The following is a 27,211-nucleotide window of genomic DNA, read 5'->3' on the forward strand; positions in this document are numbered from 1 at the left end:
TGCAGGGTTATGACGACGAAGTGGCAGAAGAATTTTTACAAGCCTTGAGGCCGAAATCCAAAACACTGGCCACCGTGAACTTCAGGGGCCTAAGCCTCAAGCTCACCCCGCAATATATCAGTCGAATTACTGAACTTCCGATGGGTTTGCCATGGGATAAGGAAGAAAGGAAGTTGAGCCAGCAGGCAAAGAAAGAATTCTTTCCACCTGAGGAGGAATTCACGGAGGACAAAAATGGGGTGCGAAGAACCAGCTTGCTGCCACCATGGAATGAAGTTAGCCTACAAATCATGAAGTATATAACCTGTGAAGGCCGTTTTAGCATCGTATACGCGTATCACTTCAGGTTGCTCACTGAATTGAGACACCAGATTGATCTTCCTGTAGAAAACAAACTGAGCATTCCTTATTTCTTGCTACAGTCTCTAATTGAGTGTGCCACAAAGTTAAAAGAAGGCATGCCAGATCAGGTAGCCCACCATGGATTGATCAAACTTCTCGTGGAGGATGCGCTTCATTCATATAAGGTTCCCCTCTCATGGGAAGCATTCAGAAATTTGACAAGAGATGGAGACATAAGGATGTTGACTGAAGAAACTGGTTCCTCCAGCAGTGAGGAAAAAGAAGCAGTGGCCGCGGGAAAGGAAGAAACAGGCCAGAAGACCCCAACCACAGTGCAGAAGAAAGAACAAAGGAGGAAGCACGAGAAAAAGGATGCTGAGGAAAAAGGTGACACACCCATCTTGCCAGCAAGAGAGAAAAGGTTGCAGAGCAGAACGAACAAAGCTGAGAAGGTCCACAGCAGCACAAGTACCTCATCAGCACCCGCAACCAAACCAAAAAGCAAAACCCATGCAGCAAAGCAAGCCAAGGTGGCGACACCTGTGTCTACAGGAAAGCAGAAACAGGCTTCTACAGGAAGCCCGAAAACAGAAAAAGGGTCTTCTACAGGAAGCCCAAAAATTATTGAAAAAGGGGCTTCTACAGGAAGCCCGAAAATTACCAAAACAGGGTCTTCTACAGGAAGCCCGAAATTGGCTAAAACAGGGTCTTCTATAGGAAGCCCTGGAAAGGAGAAACCCAAGGAGAAGAAAGCTGATATTCGTGAAAGGGAGGCAGCAGTTGTGCTGGCCGCCCTCAGCACGCCACCTAAGCCAAAAGAAAAGAGAAAGAGGGAGACCCCTCTATACTTTAAAGCTCGAAGAAGTGTTAGGATAAAGACGGGCAAGCCACAGCCTTCGTCCAGCAGCCCGATTGTCATTGAAGATATCCGTACTTCTCCCAAGGAAAAGTCCCCCTCAAGGATAACAGTCACCTATGAGAAGGGAATCCCAAAGAAAAATATGTGGCAAGAAAGGTTAGACCTGTTGACTGAAAAAGCTCGGCTACAGGAGGCTGAAAATGTTCTACAGGACACTTTGGCCCGGCTACAGGAAACAGAGAAGAGGGAAGGAGAAGGACCCTCATCACCACCAAGGGAGGGTGAGGTAGAGCCAACTAAAGAGGCAGAAAAAGAACATATACCAGAGCCTAGCCCTCAGCCTAGTCTGAGTTCATACTACACCTTTTTAGAGGCGGGCAAAATCATACCGCAGAAATTTACTGTACCCCTGTTTTTTGCATTAGAGGAAGAAAGAGTCCGTACCCACACATGGATGAAGATCGCCAAGTCAAAGGGTGTGGCGGACATAGGTCCCTTACAAGAGCAACTCAAGGAGGTCAGGAGTGAATTCGCCATGGCTAAACATGTGGCTAATTGCCAAAGAGTGTACCTACAGGAAGAAAACCAGAAGCTAAGATTGCAGCTACAGGAGCTGAGGGCAGGGGCAGGTACATCCTCCAAAGACACCACAGAAGAACAACAAGGCAAAAAGGAACTGACCACCGGTCTTGAGGAGCCAATGACACTTCTACAGGAAGCAGAACAACAAGCACAAATTGAAGTGCAAGCTCTAAAAGAACAGCTGCAGCGAAAGGAAGCACAACTGGACTGCATGGCCAGTTGGGCCATGGAGGCAATACAGTGCAGATAGCCTGCAAAATCCTATGGTTTGTACTTGAAAGACCAATGGCTGCAGTTCCAAATAAATACCTTGGCACAAAGAGGTATTTCTCAGATCCAAGACCCACAACAATTTTCTGAGTTGTGCAGTACTAGTTCGTTAGAAGATAAAGCCAAATTAGCAGAGTTCTACCTCCACAATTTGGCCTTGCCTAATGAAGTTTCGTGGAATCCCAATACTGCCTTGGGTGATATGCAATTGATGGCGTTCACTTCATGGTTGAACCATGAGGATCAAAGAGCAGCTGAAGCAAAATCGGTCATGAACCGAGAATTGAACGAGCCATTGTTCATTCGTGCAGAACCAGAGGATCCAGTTGCACTCATCTCAACACACCAACACTTGTCTACTGATCCCACAGCTTCCTTGAGATTTATGGACCAACAGGCCCAAGCCATAGCTCATTTTGAAGACATGGAAAGACTGTTAGGAGAAAATGCTGCCCAAGCATGCACACGCAGATGGAATACCTTGGCACACAGTTTGAAAATCTGAGAGTACCATACCCCAACTCGAATGAGGGAAGCTTTGGTAAGGGTAGACCTTTACAAGAAATCCATGCAAAGCCTCCAGGCCAGCTGGATTGGCCTTAAACTCAGCCCACCACTGCTGCTAGGATTGACTGAACCTCCCTCGTGATCTCCACCCTAACTCCGAGCTCCAACAGCTCTCCCCACCGAGCTTAAAGGCAGCCAACGGGTTCTACAGGAACAACAGTTTACAGCAATTTAACTTTTAGTTGGGCAGCCGAGCTCCATTAATTGAGGAAGCCAGCTTGATCCTCATCATGTATAAATATTAAGGCCGTAGCCTTTGATAGGAGCTTTTTGAACTTCTGAACTACTGTTGCAATTTCTAAGCACGAGCTACAGCTCGGTTTTTGCTTTTTGTAAGCCAGTTTTGGCATGATGTTAGACTCATGATTATTCAATAAAGGCAGGCAGCTTTGGATTCAATTCTGAGTTTTTAAGGGAGCTATAGCTCTCAGGTTAGGGCCCAACCTGAGAGCAATAGACCTCCTCTTCCTTGTATTGTTACTTGTCTTTCCTTTCAGCACTTTATTCCTCTGTTTTGACATGCATTTAGAAATTACAGTCTGCTGATTTGATTTCTTCTATGTGATTGAGTAGGATTAGTTTACAGTTCAAGTGCTTTTAGTTGCTTAGATTGGAGTAAGAGGATCATCATTCATTCGAGCTCCAAGAAAAGGGCTGACAGTGCACTCACTGCCATCTCTGTTTAGAGATTGGGGGTGTAGACCGTACCAGCCACCAAAAAAAATGCAGTCTTATACTTTCATTCAAGCTGCAACACAGTCATTTCAATTGTAGATCCATCCATGCATTTTGATCTTGAGCAGTATTTCTTCATTCCAACTCAATGCACGATTTTTCTCTGAAGTACACGTTGTTGTTCGTTGATTTAATAACACAGTTAGGATAGGTTGATGAATTATCAGTTTTGTGCAGATTTGTTTCCTTTACACTGCGTTGCATCACTTTGTTATCTTCTTCTTCCTCTCAACCGTGTCTAAAGCCACCTACCCAACCTCTGTTCAGATCGTTTGCCCTCCAACACTTCTACTGTTCACGTAGCTCCATCTTTTTGGACTTTTCATTACTTCCACCCGTCTATACACCAACCAGCTGCAAGCACTCTTTCCTCATCTCATATCTCTGTCCCTGAGCCATCATAAGCTCCCTTCCATCGTACCTATCCACCCATACAACTCCTCCACTCCTCCATCACCCAAAACTCCAACCACAAAACATCCTGTAGAAGTTAGCAGACTTCCTGTAGAAACCCCGAGCTTCCTATAGGATCCCCTGCAGACGTCCTGTAGAAACCTGTAACCTCGGTTGCCAAGCATTTGAACGTTGTGGACTTCTGTGGAATGATGTTTTGGATCCCCTAGAACCTCTCCTAGCCCTCCTGACCTTTCCCAAGCTTTCTTTCCCTTCGGACTACCCCTGCACAGTCAAACCCTAAGAAGAAACAAAATCATAATAAGTCCAACCACTTAAGAAAAAATACAAAAACAATGTTCTTTTCAGTAGAAGTAGCTTAGTTTCATGCATCTCATATCACTAGATGTAATGGCATCATTTCTAGAAGTTTGCACTCCCACCATTGCATCATAGAGATTAGACTAGCCAGATTAGGGTTTACTAGGGTTTCCCTGTTTTGTTGGCTTTCAGTTCATTATTGCAAAGTAGGTTAATTTCCTTTGAGATAGCCTTCGTCCATCATTTAGAAAGCTTCTTCTGAGAATATATAGAAGTTGGCTTGAGCCCTAGTGGACTTGTGCCAGTTGACCAAGTGACAGCTGCGACAAGAGCTAGTACTTGTGCATACAGCACCGTCGCTTCCAAGTTTGTTACGAACTACTGGGTTGATAAAATTAGAGATAGGAAGCTCCAGGAGTTGTAGCATTATTGCTACAATACTGGAGCCCACCATCATTCACACTTCTCATGTTTTCAGTCACCCGTGAGCCAGATTGGGCTACCTTGGCCAAGATCGTGCCTTGCCCATCTAGCACTTCATATTTCCGGAAGCGAAGGCTCTGCCTTCCCTCTAGAAATTGTGCAAGTCTAGCTAGGCACTGACCTCCAGGCATGCATTACACAATTGTTCAAGGCAGTGTCCTGTTTGCCCTAGAAACTATGCAATGCAGTTTGCTATTTGCATGTCACTACTGAATGAAATTGTGCAATGTGCAGTTTCAGTACTCAATAGGCTAGGTTAGATTGTGCATTACACAGTTCCAGAAATCAGTCAGCCACTCGACAGCTCAGACTATGCCTTGCGAAGATTTGGGAGTCAGTCTCCCTACCTCCTAGTGGAAATTATGCATCCTTCAAGATCAGTCACACAGGTATGTTGGAAGTGAATTCTCAAGTTCGTTTGGTTTTCAAATGACAGATTTCTTGCCATGAGTGTTGCCATGTCTCCAAGTATCTGTTGGGTTCCTATAATACTAGTGATTACCCCATTACTATTGTAGTTATACCCCTTATTAATATTGTTGTGCCCCTATTGCCCCCATATTTTTATTACTGTGCCCCATAGAATCCTTCTATTGTTATTTTTGTGGCTTTATATTATTATTGTTAGGTCGGCTGGATTATATTGTGACTCCTTAGACTCCTATATATAGAAAGGAGGTTTTGTCATTTGTATCATCAAAGAATTGTTCATTTAGGTAATGTAAAGGAGGTTGCCCCCTCGAAGAGGCTGAATTCTAAGGCGTTGATCTATCTTTTCTATCTTTTCTTGAGCTGGTTTCATAATATTTGGTATCAGAGCTTTGGATTCTAGGGTTTCGCTGCTCCAAACAGGTCATCGTGGCATTTTCGCTATACTTCTTTTTCTATGACGCTTCAGAAGTTGAAAAAAAAATCCCATTTGAGAAGAAATCGCGCTGAACCTTGGCTCCAAATTTTAGAGCTTTTTGCGCAATATTTGCGGAGATATGATCTGAGGAAGTTGGTCTTTTTGCAGACTCCTGAATTACATTCAAAACAGGTGACCTGGGGAAAATCGTCATAACTTTCTCTCTGGGGATTGAATTGAAGTTTTGTAAGAAGGTACAAAAATAGGACAGACTGTAGTTTCTTGTGGGTGTTTTTCAAATCCAAAGGTCGAAACAGTGACTCGTGGCACGTCGTACAAGTTCGCTCTACTAAACTAGTCTATAATCAAGTCACTGTGGGAGATTTCGCATAACTCTTCCTTGGAGAATCCAATTTGGGTCAGACTTGTGGCATTGGAAAGAGGACACAAAGGGCTACTACAGGTCACAAATTCAGAACTAGATAATTAGAAAGTACATAAATACATCAGAGGCAATATCGAGCTCCTACAAAGTGGAAAAAAGGTGTGTAGATTTTCTTTAATTTTTGCTTAAGCTTGGTTTGAAAATTTATTTTGAAGAATTCAAAGGGCATATTAGAGAATTATTATCGGTAACTGATGCCCCAAGGAAATAAAATGCAAACACCTAGTAAGGAACCTAAAAGCTCTAGCATGACTCATGAAGAAGAAGAAGAAATGCTATATGATATATCAAAATTACAAGAACAAGTGCAACAAATGTCACTTGCACAAAAAGCAAAGGAATCTAAGATGGATGGTTTAAGGAAAGATGTAGAAGCTAAGATGGATGGTTTAAAGAAGGGTGTAGAAGCTAATATGGATTGTTTAAAGAAAGGTGTAGAAGCTAAGATGGATGGCATGGAAGCTAAGGTGAATGGCATGGACGCTAAAATTGATGGCATGGATGATAAGATGGAAGAATTGAAGATAAATATGAATAAGTTGCTACAAGAAATGGTCACTAAGGGTGAAAGGGTACTAAAGGAAACTCATGATGAGAACAAAAGAAATGTTAATCATGATTCCATAGACTCTAATGTTGGATTGAAGACTCACCATATTCCAAAAAACGATATGAGGAAGTTTGATGGCAGGGATCCCGCCACATGGATATTATAGATGGAGCAATTCTTCGATCTCAATAATGTGCAAAACACACAAAAGGTACGTATGGAAACTTTATATTTGGAACCAAATCAGTTTGTATGGTATCAATGGCTTTGCTCTCGTAAACAATTTATCACTTGGGCAATTTTTACGGAAGAATTGATAGCACATTATGAGGATACAAAAAGCAACACTTTTTTTAGCCAATTGATAAGTCTCAAACAAAAGGGTTCAATAATGGAGCACATTGAGGAGTTCCAAAAATTGAACATAAGGGTAAAAGATATTCCAGAGGAGCATAGGATTGATGTGCTCATAGGGTCTTTAAAGGATAATATCCAACATGATGTTCACCTTTGGGAACCTGATTCATTAGAGAAGGCATTCAGGTTAGCAAGAAAAATGGAAAGCAAAATTATGGCAACTAGGAAGCATACTACTCACAACTATAAAGACAGAAGTGTTGTTGCCGCTAGTCTTCCACAACCTATAAGGTTGACACCACAACAATTGGAAGAAAAAAGAGCAAAAGGGCTTTGTTACAATTGTGATAGCAAATACACTAAAGGTCATAAGTGTGCTGAGAAGAAATTATTCTACATAGATTGTGAAGAGGAAGAAGAAAAGGAGCAACAAAGGTCAAAAGAGGAGGATATACTCCAGGAACAAACCCTAGATAAAGAAGAAATGAATCTGACCATATGTTGTAATGCATTGGCAGGAATTACCACTCCACAAACCATCAAGATAGAAGGAAAAATCAAGAAGAAAAAGGTAATAGTGTTGATTGATTCAGGAAGTACCCACAATTTTATTCATTGTAAGGTAGCAAGAGAATTGGATTGCTTCTTATATCCAGCACCAGAGTGTCAAGTGATGGTTGCAAATGGAGGAACAATAAATTGCTCGGGAAAGTGCCATAATATCAAGCTATCCATGGGAGAATATGTATTGACTAGCCCAATGCTTTCCATTCCAATGGGAGGTGCTGATGTTGTACTAGGAGTCCAATGGCTACAATCCTTGGGTACAATAGCTTTTAATTTTCAAGCACTTTTCATGAAATTTTCTGTGGAAGGTAAGGAAGTTGAATTAAGGGGTATTGCAGGGAAACCAGGAAAGATAATCAGCTCTAATGGTATGACAAAGCTTCTAAAAAAGGAACAAAGAGGTGTAATTGCACAATTATGTTCGCTAGATGTGTCCACAGTGGAATCATCTATTTCTCTAGATCTCCAAAAAGTCTTGGACAATCATTCCAAGGTATTTGAGACTCCCAAATTTCTCCCACCTATTCGTGATCATGATCATGCTATTCATCTGATTCCAGGAAGTGTTCCTCCAAACATCAGGCCGTACAGATATCCCTATGCCCAAAAGAGTGAAATTGAACGTATGGTTGCAGAAATGCTAGAGGCTGGTATAATTCAACCAAGTCAAAGTTCCTTCTCTCCTCCAGTCGTATTGGTGCACAAGAAGGATGGATCATGGCGCATGTGTCCATATTATAGGGAGCTCAATAAGCTCACTATTAAAGATAAGTTCCCATTCCTGTCATTGATGAATTACTGGATGAATTGAATGGATCAATTTACTTCACCAAGTTGGATCTTCGTTCGGGATATCATCAAATCAGAATGAAGATTGAAGACATTTCGAAAACAACATTTAGAACTCATGAGGGTCATTATGAATTTTTGGTCATGCCTTTTGGCCTTACCAATGCACCTTCAACATTTCAAGGTTTGATGAATTCAATTTTCAAACCATTCCTTAGAAAATTTGTGTTAGTATTTCTTGATGATATACTAATCTACAGCAAGTCTTGGAAGGATCATGTTGAACATTTTGACAGGGTGTTACAACTATTGGAGGAGAAACAGTTATATGCAAAAAGATCCAAATGTTTCTTTGGAGTACAAGAGGTGGAATATCTGGGTCATATTGTATCTCATGAGGAGTTAAGGTAGACCCTAGCAAAATTAAATCCATTAAGGAATGGAAAATTCCCACATCCATAAAGCATCTGCGAGGATTTCTCGGGTTGAAAGGGTATTATCGCAAGTTTGTTAAGAATTATGGGAGAATAGCAGCACGTCTAACAACATTATTGAAGAAAGATGCATTTTCATGGACCCCAGAAGCAACAAAGGCATTCGAACATCTTAAAGAGGCAATGTGCCAAGCACCAATCTTACCTACACCGGACTTCACAAAAACCTTTATTATGGAATGTGATGCTTCAGGAAATGGAATTGGTGCTGTTTTAATGCAAGATGAAAGACCCATTGCTTTTGAAAGTCGTCCAATCAAGGGAAAGTTTTTACACAAAGCTATTTATGAGAAGGAAATGTTGGCAATACTCCATGCACTTAAGAAATGGCAACCCTACCTAATGGGAAGACACTTCAAGGTAAAAACGGATCATGATAGCCTTAAATACTTTATAGAACAAAGATTATCCTCTGAAGAGCAACAAAAGTGGGTCACAAAGATGTTGGGTTATGACTTTCAAATCATCTACAAAAAAGGGAAGCAAAATGTGGTGGCAGATGCACTCTCAAGAAAGGATGAGGATGTGGAAGCATTGTTGTGCGCCATTTCTATTATCCAACCACATTGGATAAACAAAGCAAGGGAGGAATGGAAGAATGACGAAGAAGTGTGGGCACTTATTCGAAAGTTACAACAAGATTCCAATATGTCTGATACATTTAGCTGGCAAAATGATTCATTATGGTACAAAGATCGCTTATACCTCTGTAAGAATTCCCAGCTAAAACAAAAGATTCTTATGGAATTGCACACTTCTCCTTAGGAGGGCACTCAGGATTTTTAAAAACTTACCACAGGGTTAAGAAGGAATTTTTTTGGGATGGCCTTAAATCAGATATTCAAAAGTTTGTGGCAGAATGTTTGGTTTTCCAACAAAATAAAGTTGAAACAATTAAGACACCAGGTCTATTACAACCTTTATCCATTCCAAGCCAACGTTGGGAGGAGGTTTCAATGGATTTTATCACAGGTTTACCGAAGTCTGAGGGAAAGAGTGTCATCATGGTGGTAGTTGACAGACTTACAAAGTATGCACACTTTTGTGCACTATCACATCCATTTAAAGCCAGTACAGTTTCTACTGCATTTATGGAAACAATTCAAAAGCTACATGGAAACCCAAAGATTATCATAAGTGACAGAGATCCCATTTTCACTGGAAATTTTTGGACAGAATTATTTTCTTGTCTTGGTACTCAGTTACCTCATAGCTCATCTTATCATCCTCAATCTGATGGGAAAACTGAGATAGTAAACAAATGTTTGGAAGGATATCTTCGTTGCTTTGTATCTAATAAACCGATACAATGGGTCAAATGGTTGCCTTTGGCTGAATGGTGGTATAACACTTCCTTCCATACATCAACGAAAATGACCCCATTTATGGCACTTTATGGGTGTCAACCACCATCCATCACATCATATTTAAGAGAAAATTCTAAGGTTCAGGCAGTGGAACATCACATTGAACATCAACAACAAGTCCTCCAACTCTTAAAGGATAACCTCGTGTTGGCACAGAATAGAATGAAACAACAGGCAGATCAACATCGCAGTGAAAGAAGTTTTGATGTAGGTGATTGGGTATTCCTACGGCTACAACCATATAAGCAAATGTCCCTCAAGCAAGCTAAGAAGAATAATAAATTATCACCAAAGTATTATGGTCCGTACAAGGTGTTGCAAAAGATTGGTACTGTGGCATACAAATTGGAGCTTCCTGCAGCTTCTCGATTGCACCCAGTTTTCCATGTTTCATGTTTAAAGAAGGTTATAGGCGACAAGCTCCCAGTTCAAACAATATTGCCAGAACTTGACGAGGAAGGAAAAATTATATTGGAACCGGAAGCAGTCACAGAAATAAGAACTTGACAGCTACGAAATCGATCAATTTCAGAGTATCTTATCAAGTGGAAGAACTTATCTGCTGAAGATTCCACATGGGAGGATGAGAATTTTATGCAGAAGTATCCAAAACTACTCAAGCATTGAGGACAACACTTTTTTGAAGGAGAGGGGCATGTTGGGTCCCTATAATACTAGTGATTACCCCATTACTATTGTAGTTATACCCCTTATTAATATTGTTGTGCCCCTATTGCCCCCATATTGTTAGTATTGTGCCCCATAGAATCCCTCTATTGTTATTTTTGTGGCTTTATATTATTATTGTTAGGTCGGCTGGATTATATTGTGACTCCTTAGGCTCCTATATATAGAAAGGAGGTTTTGTCATTTGTATCATCAAAGAATTGTTCATTTATGTAATGTAAAGGAGGTTGCCCCCTCGAAGAGGCTGAATTCTAAGGCGTTGATCTATCTTTTCTATCTTTTCTTGAGCTGGTTTCATAACAGTATCGTAGATGTTCATCTGTCTCTCAGCAACACGGATACAACGGTTTCCAGAAGAGTAGAGTTGAACACACCATTCAAAGCACCCTTGGGGATGCAGTCGATCAAGTGTCTATGAACTTGCCTGCCCATGAAGACATCGAGTTTTTTGTAGACAAGCACATCAATATATAATGGCAGCAACATCACAACAAGAAGCACCATTAACAACAACTAAAGGGAGAATACCAGATGCAATGAATGTAAGAGGAAGGTTATTGAAAACACAGAGGCGGAACAAAGTTCCAAGCTCAAGCAGATCCACTTGTGATGAAAGAAACTTTGGAGACTCAGGCTATGAGGTGATGACACAGCATGAAGATTAGGTGAAGCTAGAGAATAGAACAGAGAAGGAGTTGCATGTGCTGAAGCAGCAAATCAAGGAAGAACATTAGCTGCATAGATGAGAGAATGAGATGCAGTAGGAATAGGTACAACAGGGGGTGCAACATGCTTTCACGGATGAAACTGCACCCATACAAGTTATTGATCCATCCCAGCAGCTGGAACAGAGCAAACAAGGTGAGCAGCATTGTTTATCGCATGCAAATTAATTCAACAACATGCATTTCGTTATGCGCACAAATATGATCCCACCCATTTGGCACACTCACTAAGATGAATACAAGAAGCAAGTCCAACTAGAGCTGCACATGTATTTTGACAAGTCAATGTGCATGCCCACCATCATATGCATGGAGATTAGCGTAGACACTATGGATCAACATCTTGCTGGTATGCTCACACCCAGGACGAAAATGCACATTCTATCATACGAGTTGGATGGAGGAGCTGTATTAGTGTACCTGGATTCAACGAAGGCAAGAGTTTTCTTTAGTAATATGTCACCATTGAGTGCATGGACACCATCACAGATGAACAAAATTGGCATCAGTTCGCCACCATCGACCATCATAAGGATGTCAAGAGTTGGTCTCACCACAATGGTTCGAGTGTTAGTGATGTCTTGCATGGCTTGCTCAAGCCGTTTTGTCTCACATGGGTACATGTGAAGATTGTATGTAACGTCTTGTCAAGTGTAAGTTCAAGTGTCGATAGTGGATGTAACTAGTCATAGAGTAGATGAAGATTCATGAGGGTAGATGAATTGTCACAAAGGGGAATGTCAAGGGCCACCCCACCCTTGGCTATAAATAGTCCCTCATAAATCATTGTAAAGGCTCTTGGTTAGCCAAGCTTCCGATAAGACTATCTTAGAGAGAGCTTGGACAATATTGTAACAAGCCTTGGCTTCTCCATTGTGCAAAGCTAGTACATCTCTTTGGAGGAGCAGGTGGTTGTGGTTGTAACATTCCATTCTCAGACCTAGTGGTTGGACATGGATGTATTGCATGACTACAACTTACATTTCTTAATATAACAAGATCTAGCACGTTTCATGCATATGTTGCATTGCATTTCAGCTATTTGTTTACTCTAAATGATATATGTATTTGTTTGCTCACGCATGCATGTATAGCCATTTCTGTGTATGTATGTATGAATCTTTCTGAAATGTGTTGTTGGTTTAGCCATCACTTTGGATTACTAGCTAACTTTCCTTCCATGTTGTAATGCACCCTTACTCGTGTGTTCCCTTCTTAACTCCATGCTATCACAAGTTTCCAAGGGGCGCACTCATATCAACCCCCATGTGTTAGAACATCTCATGCACCTTCCTTGGCTTACTGCATATGTCACACCCTTGCTACCAACAAAGTTATCTTACTTAACTTTGTGAGAAATTGCATCAAGGCATTAACGTACAACCCACTGCTAGGACTCCTACACGAAATGGTCTGAGGTCTAATTGGGACTTCTTACCGAGGAGATCCCCTAACATGGTTGCGGGTCTAGCATCGTTAACAAATGGTTAAACATGGTCAACCATGGTAAACCATGATCAACCACATGATGGTCTACCAAAACCAACAATGAAAAATCATGGTTAACTATGGTGAACCATGATCAACCATAATGGCCAATCGATATCTATATGGTTAGAATGCTCAAACATGGTGACCATGGTCAACCATGATCAACCATGGCTGAATATGGTCAACCAAGATCAACCATGGTCAGCTAAGATTAACATGGTTAAGGTTGTCGAACATCATCTACTAAGGTCAACCATGATAAACCTTGATGAACCATGGTCAACCATGGTCGACCATGATTGACCATGGTCAACCATGATCAACTACAATGGTCAATCAAGATAGCTATGGTTAGAATGTTTGAACGTGGTAAAACAAGATCTTTATGGTTCGATATGGTCAACCATATTGTTTAATGAATGTCTGTATAGTCAACCATGGTCAAACATGATCAACCATGGCCTACCATGGTCCACCATGATCTAACATAGCCAACTATGGTCCAAAATATTCCACCATGATCAACCATGCTCATCCATGGTCAACCATGGGCAATCATGTTCAGTCATGATCAACCATTGTCAACTATGGTCAACTATGGTGTAATATGGTCAACCATGGTTGACAAATTGTCACCCATTGTTAATGTGAATATGCTAGCATCAAGTGTTATCAACCATGGTCAACCATGGTTAAATATGGTCATCCATATTCAACCATGGCTGAATATCATTAACCATGGTTGAATATTGTCAACAATGATCAAGATTTGTATGATTTAATATGGTTAACCATGGTAAACAAAGATAAACCATGGTCAACCATGATAAATCATGGGCATATTTGGTCAACCATATTCAACGTAAAACATTCCATGTTCTGCCAACTCCTAATGGCTAACCATGGTTAGAATGGTACAATATGGCCATCCAAGGTCTTTATGGTTGACTATGGTCAACCATAATCATTTATCAAGATCTATATGGTTGAATATGGTCAATAATGATCAACCTTCTTCCACCATGGTCAACCCCATAAGCCATCTCAACCATTAATGTAACCATTTTTGTAGCATTAGCATTAGAAATAATGTCAGCTTCACCATGGTCAACCTCGTCAACCTTGATCAACCTCAACAACCCTTTTCAAACATGATTGACCATAGTCAATCAATCCACCCCACACACGTTGGTTGTAACTAGCACAACACATCTAGTAATATGGTTGATATACATTGATCGAAGACATTTTCCACCTTTGGTATGCCAATCAACATATGAAAATGATGTCAATTGGTGTTCAAAAATGACATTGATCGACATATATCAATCACATGAGAAAATGTGGTTGTGCTAGTAACTCTTTGCAAATTACAAAATTAGCCTTTCCAATAGGCTTGGTAAATATTTTGGCCACATTTTTATTTGTATTGCAATATGCGAAGTCAATTTCTTTTGATTGTATCTTTTCTCTTGCAAAATGATGTTGACATGTTTTGACCTAGCATGGTACACTAGATTATTTGGAAACTTGATGGAGATTTGGTTATAGTAATTTATAAATATAGGAACTTGCTATTTTTCTCCAGCATATTTAAGGATTCTCTTTAGCCACTACCTCACAGGTAGAACTACATAATGCCTTGTACTTAGCTTGACTTTCGGTCATCTAGACTTCTAATCAAATCAGAATTAGAATGACCTATCAACTCCACATTACAATAATTAGTATACTCAGTGCCAAAATTAATAGTTCCTTTCATATATTGAAGAACCCTTTTTGTAGCATTCCAATGATTATTATGAATCTTAACCATAAATTGGCTAAGTAGATTTACTAAATATGCAATACTTAGCCTAGTTATAGTCAAATAATTCAAAATTTCCACCAATTGTACATACAAAGTACCATCAACCTATTTTGTTCCATCATCATCACTGAGCTTGAAATTTTGTTCCAATGAGGTAATTGTATGAAAGGTACTAAGATTGCTTCCAATGATATTTGACTCTAAAGTCTCTATGCTAGAAAAAATATTTGACTTGGAAAATGTCAACATGGATGAGTTTCATCCAATAATTACAGCCTACGAAATGAGTTCAACAGAGTAGCAAAATCTGTCTAAGAGAGAAGAAACTTTTACAAAATATAAGAAGAGAGATAAAAATAAGTAACATTCAAATACATGCCCCAGTCATAGTTGTAATGAATTTTAAAATGAAGAAATAATTAACTTTGTGAGAAAGATGAAAAGAGGAACATGAAAGTACAAATGAAAGACTCCCTTAAAGTGTTTTAATTATTTTAAATTGTTCATTTTGCTTCAAAGTGTCCTTATGAAAATAATATATATAATGATGGTGAAGAAGAATCTCCTAGGAAAGTAAATAAGAATCAAATAAAATACAAGAAACTAGGTAAAAAGAAAGCCTTCAAGAAACATTTCTATTCAAAAAAATATAGCTCTTCATCTGACAAATAAAGTGATAACGATAGTGAAAATGACATATGAAGAGTGTTATTCATGCAAGGGATAACTAGAAGGAATATTCTAAAGAGGATGAAGAATAAGGTGAAGTAGATCTTGAAAGAGAACTTGTCAACACTTTAAAATATCTAAAGATAGAAAGGAATAATGTCGAGGCATTGGAAGTCGAATTGAGTGAACTAAATAAACCCACTCAAATTATCAACTAGAAGGTTAGATAATTAGAGAATATTATCATCAATATAAAAGCGCAATTAGAGGAGGCCAAGAAAATTTAAGAAATACTCAAAAGGGAATTGGAAGGAAGCACCTAGAGAAAGGAAATTTTGGAAGCAGAGATAGGGTCATTATGAAAGGAGCACAAAAGAGGAGTATCCAACATAAATTTGTAAATAGAACCAAAGTGTTGGATGAAATTATCAACAGTCAAAGATCATGCAATGAAAATACAAGGTTATGATACAAGCCCATGTTCATTAAAGTTTCAAGCTCCGTGATGACTAAAATTAAGTTGAATGAAAGAATAATGTAGATATCGTCAAGGACTCTATCAATAAAGAGGAAAGAATGCTTGCAAAAGAGATGGTTCAATATAAGAAGACATGAAACCAACAACCTGCAATAAGGAAGCCTCGAAAGGAATATCCCTAGAAACCCACATCACATAGAAGAACCCCTAGGTATAAAACTATCTTTCTTGGTGTGTGTTATTTGTGCAATACTTTTTGGCACAAAGTTGTGAGTTGTAATGCTTATGCTAGGAATAGAAGCAACAATGGAAGCTACTCTCGGAATGATTATCTGATAAAATATCATGAAAGGTACAACTAAAATTATAACAGCTCTGGATCCCTAAGTAATTAGGTAGACTGTTATAAATGCAACAATTTTGTACATCTAACAAAAGATTATAGGTTGAACACTCTTCCAATCGATCCAAAGAATGAACCAAATATTCCTCTAAAAGAACTTTTAGGATAATGGAAGAAGAAGGATGAACATTGTGCGATTTCTCTAAAATATCAAAGCAAGAAAGGTGTATGGTATATATAAAGTGGCTTTTCAACACATATGACGAGGGATAAAAAAACATTTGTGTCTTTGTGGGAAGAAAAAGATGGAACAATCTCATTTAGAAACAATGGATTAGATAAGGTCATATGAAAGGGTACAATTAAGCTCAGAAGTAAGAATTACATCGAAGAATATGGTTTTCTTCTTGAAAACATGAAGCATATCGTACTAAGTGTGAGTGAAATGTGTGATCGAGGACACACGCTTCTATTTAAATCAAAGAAATGTAAAATAAGAAGGGAAAATTAGATAGATTAGTGGTGACTACAACAAGGACCCCAAATAACATATACACTATGAATGAGATTTGAAAAGAAGGATTTTTTTTGCTAAAGAGGATGAAAGTTGGCTTTGGAACAAAAGGATGGGACACATAAACTTTGATAAACTTGTAAAAATTAGTAAAAGTGAAGTTCTAAGAGAAATACCAGAGATTTAAAAACCAACAAGTACCATGTGCAAGAACTGTAGGCATGGAAATAAAACAAGGGTTAAATTCAAAACCAGGTAACATTCCACTTCAAAACCATTAGAGTTAGTTCATATCAATTTATGTCGTCCCATCAGAACCAAAGTACTAGAAGGTGAACATTACTTCATGTTATATATCAATGATTACACTATAATAATAACAGTAAGTTTTCTAAAGAAATGTTTAGAAGCATTTGAATTATTTGAAATCTACAAAGAGATGGTTGAGAATGAAATTGATATTGGAAACAACTATTTAAGATCTGATAATGGAGGAGAATTCACATCCAAAGAATTATAACATGTTTATGAAGAACAAGGGATAAAAATTCAATTTTCGATAACTAGGGTACAACAATAGAATGGGGTCATCGAAGGAAAAAATAGAATGGTAGAAGAAATGGATAGGACCATGTTCAATGATTCCAAAGGAAGAGATGTCTTCTAGGTGCAATAAGTCAAGACAAATCTACACATTTAGAACATAAGAATTCTTAGAAGAAATAATGACAAGATCCCATATGAATTATGGAAGGGGAGATTGGAAAATGTCAAGCACTTTAGAATCTGGCGAAGAAAATGCTACATAAAGAGGGAAAACAAGAAGATCATAAATTTTGTCTGTCAGGTAGATGAAGGAATATTTGATGGGTACTCACACAAAATAAAGGCGTAAAAATGCTATAATTTGAGACTCAAAAAGATAGTTTAAAGCATCAACGTAACATTTAATGAAGTGTGTGGACAAAAGGCTAGGAAATGTGGCTCATCTTCAAGGGAACAAGAAAAAAATGAACCAAAACAAGAAGGAAGAGTAAAAGAAGAAGAACAATCAGATGAAGAGTCAACTCTCAACCAGGAAGAAGCAGAAGATAATCATCAGGGACATCCTAAAACTCCTAAATGATGGTACCAAAAGAACATCCATGAGAGCAAATCAATGGTGATATGAATTCAAGAATAGGAAATAGAAGAAGTCCATAAATAAACATTCCAAAACAAGAAAATATTTTCCTCTTATTCATAGTTGAGCTTAGCAACTTTGAAGAAACCAACCATGCTGAGCATTGGATCAAAGCCATGGAAGAGGAACAAGATCAAATCGAAAAAAAAACATGGGAATTGGTTCCAAGACCTAGGGACAAAAATGTCATTGACACATAATGGGTCTTTAGGAACAAGCTGAATGAACTTGATGGACAGGTGACCAAGAAGAAAGCAATATTGCTATGTAAAGGATATGCACAGTTTGAAGGAATAGATTTCAAAGCGATGTTTTCCCCTATTTCCAGGACCGAAGCTATTAGGATGTTCTTGGCCTATGCTTGTTCAAGAAAGATTAATGTTTATTAGGGAGTCATCAAATCATCCTTTCTAAATGGAGAATTAGATGAAGAACTTTACATAGAGTAGCTAAAATGGTTCCTACTTACATAAAAGAAATACTATGTATGTAGATTGAAGAAAGCCTTGTATAGTCTCAAACGAGCTCCTAGAGCCTAGTATGCACATCTAGATAGGTACTTGAAACAACAGGGTTTCAATAAAGTAAGTGTCAATAACAAATTATAAAGAAATAGTGAACAAGACAAATTGAATCTTATTGAAGTATATGTGGATGACATCAGATTTGGTAGTGATGATGATAAGCTGAGTAATAAATTTTCCAATGATATGCACAATGAGTTTGAGATGTCCTTACTTGGTGAGTTGACCTTCTTTTGTGGACTCCAAATTTGTCTTGTAGATGATGACATATTCATTTCTCAAACCATGTACATCAAGGAAATGTTCAAAAGGTTCAAAATGGAAGAATGCAAACCATTTAGCACTCCCATGGTGACCGTTGCAAGTTGAGTAAGCATGATGAGTCTGAGCAAGAATACTAGAAATTGTATAAATCGATGATTGGTATCCTATTGTATGTAACAACTTCAAGACCAAATTTTATGTAGGCAGTTGGATAGGTGTGATCTGAATTGGATCCATAGAAGACTGTCAAAGAACCATGACTGTATCAGGTTGAACAAATCTCTAAAGAAATCCAAAACAGTGATGAAAAACACCCTGAACCAATGGCAATGGTAGCCAATGTGGAACGACGAGGACCTCAGTCAAAGCGCACTGACCGAGGCCCATGGAGACTGTGCAGGAGGTCAAGGTAACCCCTGGGAGCCCTGGATTGGGAAACAGAGGTGGTTTTTGATGCGAGATTAGTGCCATCGCTGGCTGAATAGGGCTGTGAAGGAAAAGCTCGAGCACTTAGTCACATCGGGGAACCGAAGGACCATGGGCAGAAAAGGAAAAAGCACTGAAAGTACAAGGTGGGACCCACGCTCTGGAAAACTGACAGTATTAATCGAGGTGCCCTTAAACTGTAAGAGGTTTCGGATGAGAGTGGAGCGATTCCATACACCAATCGATGCATGGCAAGCGGAGGTGAGAGAAAACCGCCATTGATCGCGCACTATCGGTCGAGCAATTCAACTGCATGAAACATGCGTATGGCGTCAGATCTGGAGGCCCCGGATCGGATGGATGAGATCGCCCCCAATGGAGGAAGCAGAATTGACGAAGGAATACACTGCATTTTAGAAGGGATTTGGAATCCGTTTGACTGCGACGGTGGAGGAAGAAGGCATCCACTACGTAACTGAAGAAACGAACCAACAAAGTAGGCTGGTGCCGTTTAGAGGAGGACAATCCTTGAGCATTCATGATGATGCCGAACAAGGAACTCCAAGCACAGCTGCAGAAGGTGAATTGAAAAGGGTGGAAGAGGAACTGAACATGCATTGGAATGAATGGCTAAAAGCCATGAATAGAGACAGTCAAATCAGAGAGGAAGTTAGACAGTTAGTCAAAGTTGAGAGACGGAAGAAGTGGAACAGTGAACCCAGAGAGGAAGTTAGACAGTTAGTCAAAGTTGAGAGACGGAAGAAGTGGAACAGTGAACCCAGAGAGGAGGAGTGAACACAGAGAACAATAAAGCAAAGCAGAAGAGACATAGCGCCAAGCTAACTAGCAGCATCATTGAGCACCAGAGAGCTTGAAGATTCAAGCCATCCCATAGAGGAATCTGTCTAGACTGAGCATCACATTTGGCTCTTTCCACTGTAGACTAGAAGGTCACAGAGCTGGTAGGATGAAGAAGAGTTTGTGCACTCCAGTGGCTTGGGGAATCCAAGAACCACCCTGCCAAGCAAACCTGCTTCAGGAGAAATCACATCGAGTCCTTGTATTGTAATTCTCTACTTAAAGGCATAATAAAACAAGGCCACCACTGAAAGTTGGACTGGAGATGTAGCCCTGGAGAATAGGGTGAACTCCTTATTAAATTTCTTGGGTCTTTGTGTTTGATTATGGTATTCCTATGCTATCCTTCCCTTTTATTGTCTGTGTATTAGCAATCTGATCGATCCATTGCTTCAATAACACAGAACACACACCAGCACATGAGTCTGTAATACCTTTGTTTAATAAATAACTAATGTCACTCATAAGGTGAATATCAGATCAAGTGGTATCAGAGCTTTAAGCTGTAAGGTTAGACAAGCTTGTGTTGGTTTGGTTGTGAATGCTCACAAGATCAAAGCTCAAATTAGGAGAAGGAGAGCTGGTGGAAACTAATCCTGAAATTGGGAGAGTCTATTCTTGAAAGACATTGTCAGAGGAAGGTTTTGCAGGGCCAGACCCTGAATTCATAAAGAGTTTCCTAGCTATAATGTCTATGGCTGAAGAAATGTACAAAGACTTTAGAAAGCAAAAGGTGGAAGATTCATCAGGGTCTAAACAAGATAAAAAAGAAGATGAGTCTCACTTCCATGACCACTCCAAAGGAAAGGAGAAAGAGGAAAGCTTTCTCACACCTCCTAATAGCCCTATGCATAATAAGAAAGCATCTTTGATTAAGCTAGATGTTAAATTTTATTTTCCTATATATGATGGAGAGCTAAATGTTGAAAAGTTGGACAATTGGATTAGACAAATTGATGTGTATTGCAGGGTAGAGAACATAAACTTAGACAAGAGTAAGCTTCAGCTGGCAAGCCTACACCTAGGAGGCACTACCTTGGTTTGGTGGGAGGGCAGAACCCAAGCTGATATGAAAAGACATGGCAAGACCATCTCTGTCTGGAGTGAATTTGTTGTTGCAATCAAAAAGAAGTTCTATCCATTGGCCTACATGCAACAAGCCATGATGAGTTGGCAAACTCTTTGATAGTTGAAAGGGCAAAGTGTGCAAGGGTATACTCAAGAATTTAGAAAAAGAGCATTGATGTTGGGTATCTCACTAGACTCACCAGAGACTCTTTTGAAGTACATTGGTGGTGTACACAACTACATGAGGCATACCATCCTCATGTTTAATCCCACTAGTATAGATGAGTTATCTGTACAAGCTACTCATCTAGAGGCTAGAGGAAAGAATGGACATCAAGAAGTTGGGGGACCATCCCAACCCACTGTAAGCAAGAGCAAGGAGAAAAGAAAATAGAAGTGGAAAGTAAGGAAGGCTAACACTGAACAGAAATCCAAAGCTTCATGCACTCACTGTAAAAAGGAGGGGCATGATGATGAGCATTATTGGATTCTACATCCAGAGCTAAGACCTACGAAGTCCGAGGGCAAGAAGAAGACAGCTGAAGCTATTCATAAAGATTTGGAGTCAGACTCAGAAGATGAAGCAACTATAGCAGCCACAGGTATAAAAGGTAAGAATTTTGAAGCATATACTAGTAATTCTGCTCAATTTGTTATTGATGAAGAAAATGAGAGAAAAAGACACGAGCTTTTCCATATTCGAGTTATTTCCAAAAATCAAAAGATGATACTTTGTTTGATAATGACTCACAAGTAAATTTGATTTTTGAAGCAATTGTAAAGAAATTGGGATTAGCAACTAAACCTCACAAGAAACCATACCCATTAGGATGGTTGAATGATAAAGGACAACTACAAGTGACTAGATAGTGCAAACTCAAGTTTTCTTTTGGGTCAACATTTGTAGATGAGGTTGAGTTAGACATAATTCCTTTGGATATATGTGGAATTGTTTTAGGAAGTCCTTACTTGTATGATAGAAAGGTTATTTTCTATACAGCTGAGAACAAGTATCTACTTGTTAAAGATGGAATCAAATACTTTGTAAGAGCTCATAAGCTCAAGAATAATTATACTCTCATAAACTCAGGACAAATGAAAATAATGATAAATTCATGCAAACAATTCTTACTGATGGTTGTAAAGGAAAAGAAACTTGATAAAACCAATATATTTAAGGGCTATAATGTTGAACAACAAGCTGATATAGAAAAGGTTGTTTCAGAGTATGATGTCTTGTTTCAAGAACCTAAAGGTCTGCCACCCAAAAAAGGAATAGTACATGATATTATTTTGCAGCAAGATGTACCATTGCCTAACATTGGGATGTATAGGTTGTCTGCTTTAGAGAATGCTGAAATCAAGAAGCAGGTGCAGGAGTTGCTCGAGAAGGGCTTCATCGGGCCTAGCACATCACCATGTGGGTCACTAATCATTTTGGTGAGAAGGAAAGATGGCTCATGGAGAATGTGCATTGACTACCAAGCACTGAATAAGATAAAAATCAAAAATCATTATCCCCTTCCTCACATAGTTGATCTCTTAGATCAATTGAAAGAGGTTGTTTATTTCACCAAGATGGATTTGCACAGTGGATACCATCAGGTCAGAGTTGCAGAGCAAGATGCATGGAAGACTGCTTTCAAAACAAATTAGGGATTGTATGAATGGTTGGTTATGCCTTTTGGCTTAACTAATGCTCCTGCTACTTTCATGAGATTAATGAATGATGTAATCAGACCTTTTCTTGATGATTTTGTTATTGTGTATCTGGATGACATTCTAATTTTTAGTAAAATTTGGAAAGAACATTTAAAGCATGTTAAGTAGACATTAGATGTTTTGAAAAGAGAAAAAATTTATGTTAAACTCTCAAAATGTGAATTTGGCAAAACATCTCTAAACTACTTGGGTCAAATAGTAGGGGGAGGTGAATTGAAAATAGATCCCTCTAAAGTGGCAGTCATTTTGAACTGACCTAAACCCAGGCCTACCATAAAAGTGAGAATCTTCTTAGGAGAAGCACAATATTGGAGGAAGTCCATTTCTAACTTCTCCTCGATTGCAGCTCCCTTACATGCTTTAACAAGATTGAATAAGGTGTTTCAGTGGGGAGGCAAACATTAGAAAGCCTTCAACACCTTGAAAGATACATGTACAGGCACTGGCAGATCTACAAAGGCCATTTGAGATCCAAACTGATGCCAGTGACTATGCCATGGGAGCAGTGTTGACACAAGATGGTAAACCCATATGTTATCATTCTGAGACTTTTAATCCTACATTAGTTAGATATCCTACATATGATAAAGAATTGTATGAGTTAGTTCAGAGTGTGAAAAAGTGGAAACATTACTTAATGGGTAAAGAGATAATAATACATATTGATCATCAGTCACTTCAATATCTACACTCCCAAACTAAGCTCCAGCAATCAAGACATTACAGATGGATGGGTTTTCTACAACAGTTTCATTTAGTCATCAGATATAAAAAGGGCATACATAAAAAGGTTGCAGATATATTATCTAGACCCATTATAAATGAATCTACCATACTTAAGCATAATTTTGTGCTACATGAAAGCTACATAGAACAATATGCTCAAGATAGGGACTTTAAAGATTTATATGCAACTTTGAGTCAAGGCAAAAGAGTAGAAGAATTGGACTATCATGTGAAGGACTGACTCTTATACCATTCTGGGAAACTCTGCATTCCACAAACTGAGAGGATAAAGATAATTAGGGAAGCACACACTTCTCTGATATTAGGTCACTTTGGGGTAAGTAAAACAGTTGCACAGCTGCAAAGATTCTGCTATTGGTCGAAAATGAATGAGATAGTTTCTAGATATGTAAGAGGGTGTGCAATGTGTGCTAAAAGCAAGCCCAGTAATAGAAAACTAGGTTTGTACACTCCATTGCCAGTTCCTTCTCACCCTTGGGAAAGTGTTTCCATGGATTTTGTTGGAGGATTGCCTAAATCTAGGAAAGGTCATGATTATCTATATGTTGTTGTGGATAGGTTTAGCAAAATGTGTATTTTGATACCTTGTAATAAACATATTACAGCTGAACAGACTACAAAATTGTTCTTTGAACATGTATGGGTTAATTTTGGATTACCCACTTCCATTGTATCTGATCGAGACACCTGATTTGTGGGGAATTTTTGGTCGAGTCTGTGGGAACCGATGGACACCAAACTGAAGAAAAGCACAACTTTTCATCCATAAACAGATGGCTAGATAGAAGTAGTAAACAGGACAATGATCTAGTTACTGAGAGGATAATGCAGCAAACATCCTAAGCTTTGGGATGAACACTTGTGTTATGTGTAGCGTGCTTACAACAAAGCGAAACACTCTTCTACATAGAGATCTCCTATTGAGACCTATTTTGGTTTCACACCAAGCTCTCCTTTGGATTTTTTCTTTGGTAAAGATACCATGGTTAATGGACACAGTGATGTGGACAAGGCAACTAGGTTCATTGAATAGATCCAGGAGATCCATTAGGCAGTACAGGAACAACTGGCAAAGAGCCAGGCCAAGTATAAGGCTAGGCATGATAAGCATAGGATGGAAAATCCTGAGCACTAGATCACGTGGGGGAACCAGAGGATCGCGGGTAGAAAACGACAAAATAGCTCAAAGTACAAGGCAGGACCCATGCTCTGGAAGATCGGGGTGCCTTTAAACGGTAAGAGGTTTTGGACGAGATCAGAGCGATTCCATACAACGATCGATGCGTGGCAAGCGAAGGTGAGAGAAAACCATCGTTGATCACGTGCTATCGGTCGAGCAATTCAACCACGTGAAACGTGCATATGGCGTCGGATCTGGAGGGCCCAGATCGGACGGCTGAGATTGCATCTGATGGAGGAAACGGAATTGATGAAGGAATACGCTACGTTTTAGAAGGGATTTGGAATCCATTTGACTGCCATGTTGAGGAAGAATGCATCCATGACGTAACTGAAGAAACGAATCGACAAAGTAGGCTGGCGCTGTTTAGAGGAGGACAAGCGGCCACTCCCTGAGCGTTCATGATGATGCCGAACAAGGAACTCCAAGCATAGTTGCAGAAGGTGAATCGAAAGAGGTGGAAGAGGAACCGAACAGGAATTGGAATGAATGGCTAAAAGCCATGAACAGAGACAGTCGAATCAAAGAGGAAGTTAGACAATTAGTTGAAGTCGAGAGACCGAAGAAGTGGAACAGTGAACCCAAAGAGGACGACTGAACATAGAGAACAATAAAGAAAAGTGGAAGAGACAGAGGGCCGAGCTGACCAGCGGCAACATCGAGCACCAGAGAGCTTGAAGATTCAAGCCATCCCATAGAGGAATATGTCTGGATTGAGCATCACATTTGGCTCTTTCCACTGTATACTAGAAGGTCACAGAGCTGGCAGGAAGAAGAAGAGTCTGTGCACCCCAGTGGCTTGGGGAATCCAATAACCACCCTGCCATTCAAACCTGCTTCAGGAGAACTCACTTTGAGTCCCTGTATTGTAATTCTCTACTTAAAGTCGCAATAAAACAAGGCCACCAATGAAAGCTGGACCAAAGATGTAGCCCTCGAGAATAGGGTGAACTCCTTATTAAATTTCTTGTGTCTTTGTGTTTGCTTACTGTATTTCTATGCTATCTTTCCCTTTTATTTTCTATGTATTGGCAATATGATCGATCCGTTGCTTCAATAACACATAACACACACCAGCACATGAGTCTGAAATACCTTTGTTTAATAAATATTTAACTAATGTCACTCATAGGTTGAATATCAAATCAAGGTGGCATGATTCCAAGTAGCACCAAAAGAATCCCATGTTGTTGCAGTAAAAATAATATTCTCATGCCTTGAAGGAATAATAGATTTTGGACTATGGTATCCAAAGGGGAAAAAATTGACCTTCACAACTTATACAAATGAAAATTTGGTAGGCAGTATTGATGATCCAAAAAGCACCGATGGAGTAACCTTGTATTTGGGTGATTGCCTCATTTTATGGTTGAGAAAGAGGCATCCTTCAGTCTCCTTGTCCCCAGCAAAAGCAGAATATATTGTAGCAACAACATGTTGTACTCAGGTTCTTTGGATGAAGAAAATTATGTAGGATATCCAAGTGAAAGTTTGATTAGACAATTATGATATTCTATGAACTAGTTCCATAAGTCTCTCCAAGAATCCTGTAATGCACTCAAAAATAAATTATGCTCCTATTAAATATCATGTTGTTTGAGAATAGGTTTTAGAGAAAAATATCAAAGTAAAATATATTGGGACAAAGGAAAGAATAACTGACATCTTCACCAATCCTCTACCATAAGAGACATTTGAGTATCTTCAATAGAAGCTCATGATTTTTCTAGTTTCAAATTAATATGTATTCCACCAAGTCAAGTAGACATGGGGAGAAAAGAATGTTACAAGAAGAGAGAAGAAGGTATCTTATTAGTGGGACTAACCGTTTTCCATTGTTGTTAAAGAGAGAGAGAGAAATTAGGAGAGGAAAACTAGAGGTATGCGGTTAGGGGGAGTATGTGTGTTTCTATCATTGACAAAGGGGGAGATTTTTGAAAATTGGGTGTCATTGATATCAACCCAAGTAGAAACCAAAAGAAACCACTCTTTCGATGAAAAAAATGACAAGGAAGATCAAGGTTCTTGATCTCAAGATTATCTTCATCTAATGGCCCTTGTCATGTTGATTCTTAGAGTAGGTGGAATGCCTCATAACTCCTCATGGTTGAGGAGATATGCTTGATCAAACTTGGAGCTCCAATTTGTGGTCAAGAAGCCTCAAATAAAATGTTGCAAGAAAATTATTGATTGGTTGAATAGTGTCATTTTAATTCAATAAAATTAAATTAAATTATCATGGGCCTTCTAGTTAAATTCACTTGCAAAAGAGGAATGGAAAATTAATTTATGAAGTCGGCCTCCAAGATTAAATTATTTTTGGCCCAAAAAATTTAAATTAATTAGGTCAGTTCCATTTTATTGTCAAGTCGGCTTACCCCCTCTACAAGTGTCTTTGGCAGTATAAATATAGCTTGTTTGGCTTCCATTTTATCCATGTTGCAAGCACTTAATTGATACATCTCTGCATTATTTTGTGGTCTTTATGGAGTCATGTAAATCTTCTATGAGAGGCCGAGTTTTCTGAGCATAAAGATCATTTTTATCTCTGGTT

The sequence above is a fragment of the Pinus tabuliformis genome, chromosome X (assembly GCF_031772625.1).
Source record: "Pinus tabuliformis cultivar Carrire ecotype Pingquan chromosome X, CPIR1, whole genome shotgun sequence".
In the NCBI taxonomy this organism is placed as follows: Eukaryota; Viridiplantae; Streptophyta; class Pinopsida; order Pinales; family Pinaceae; genus Pinus; species Pinus tabuliformis.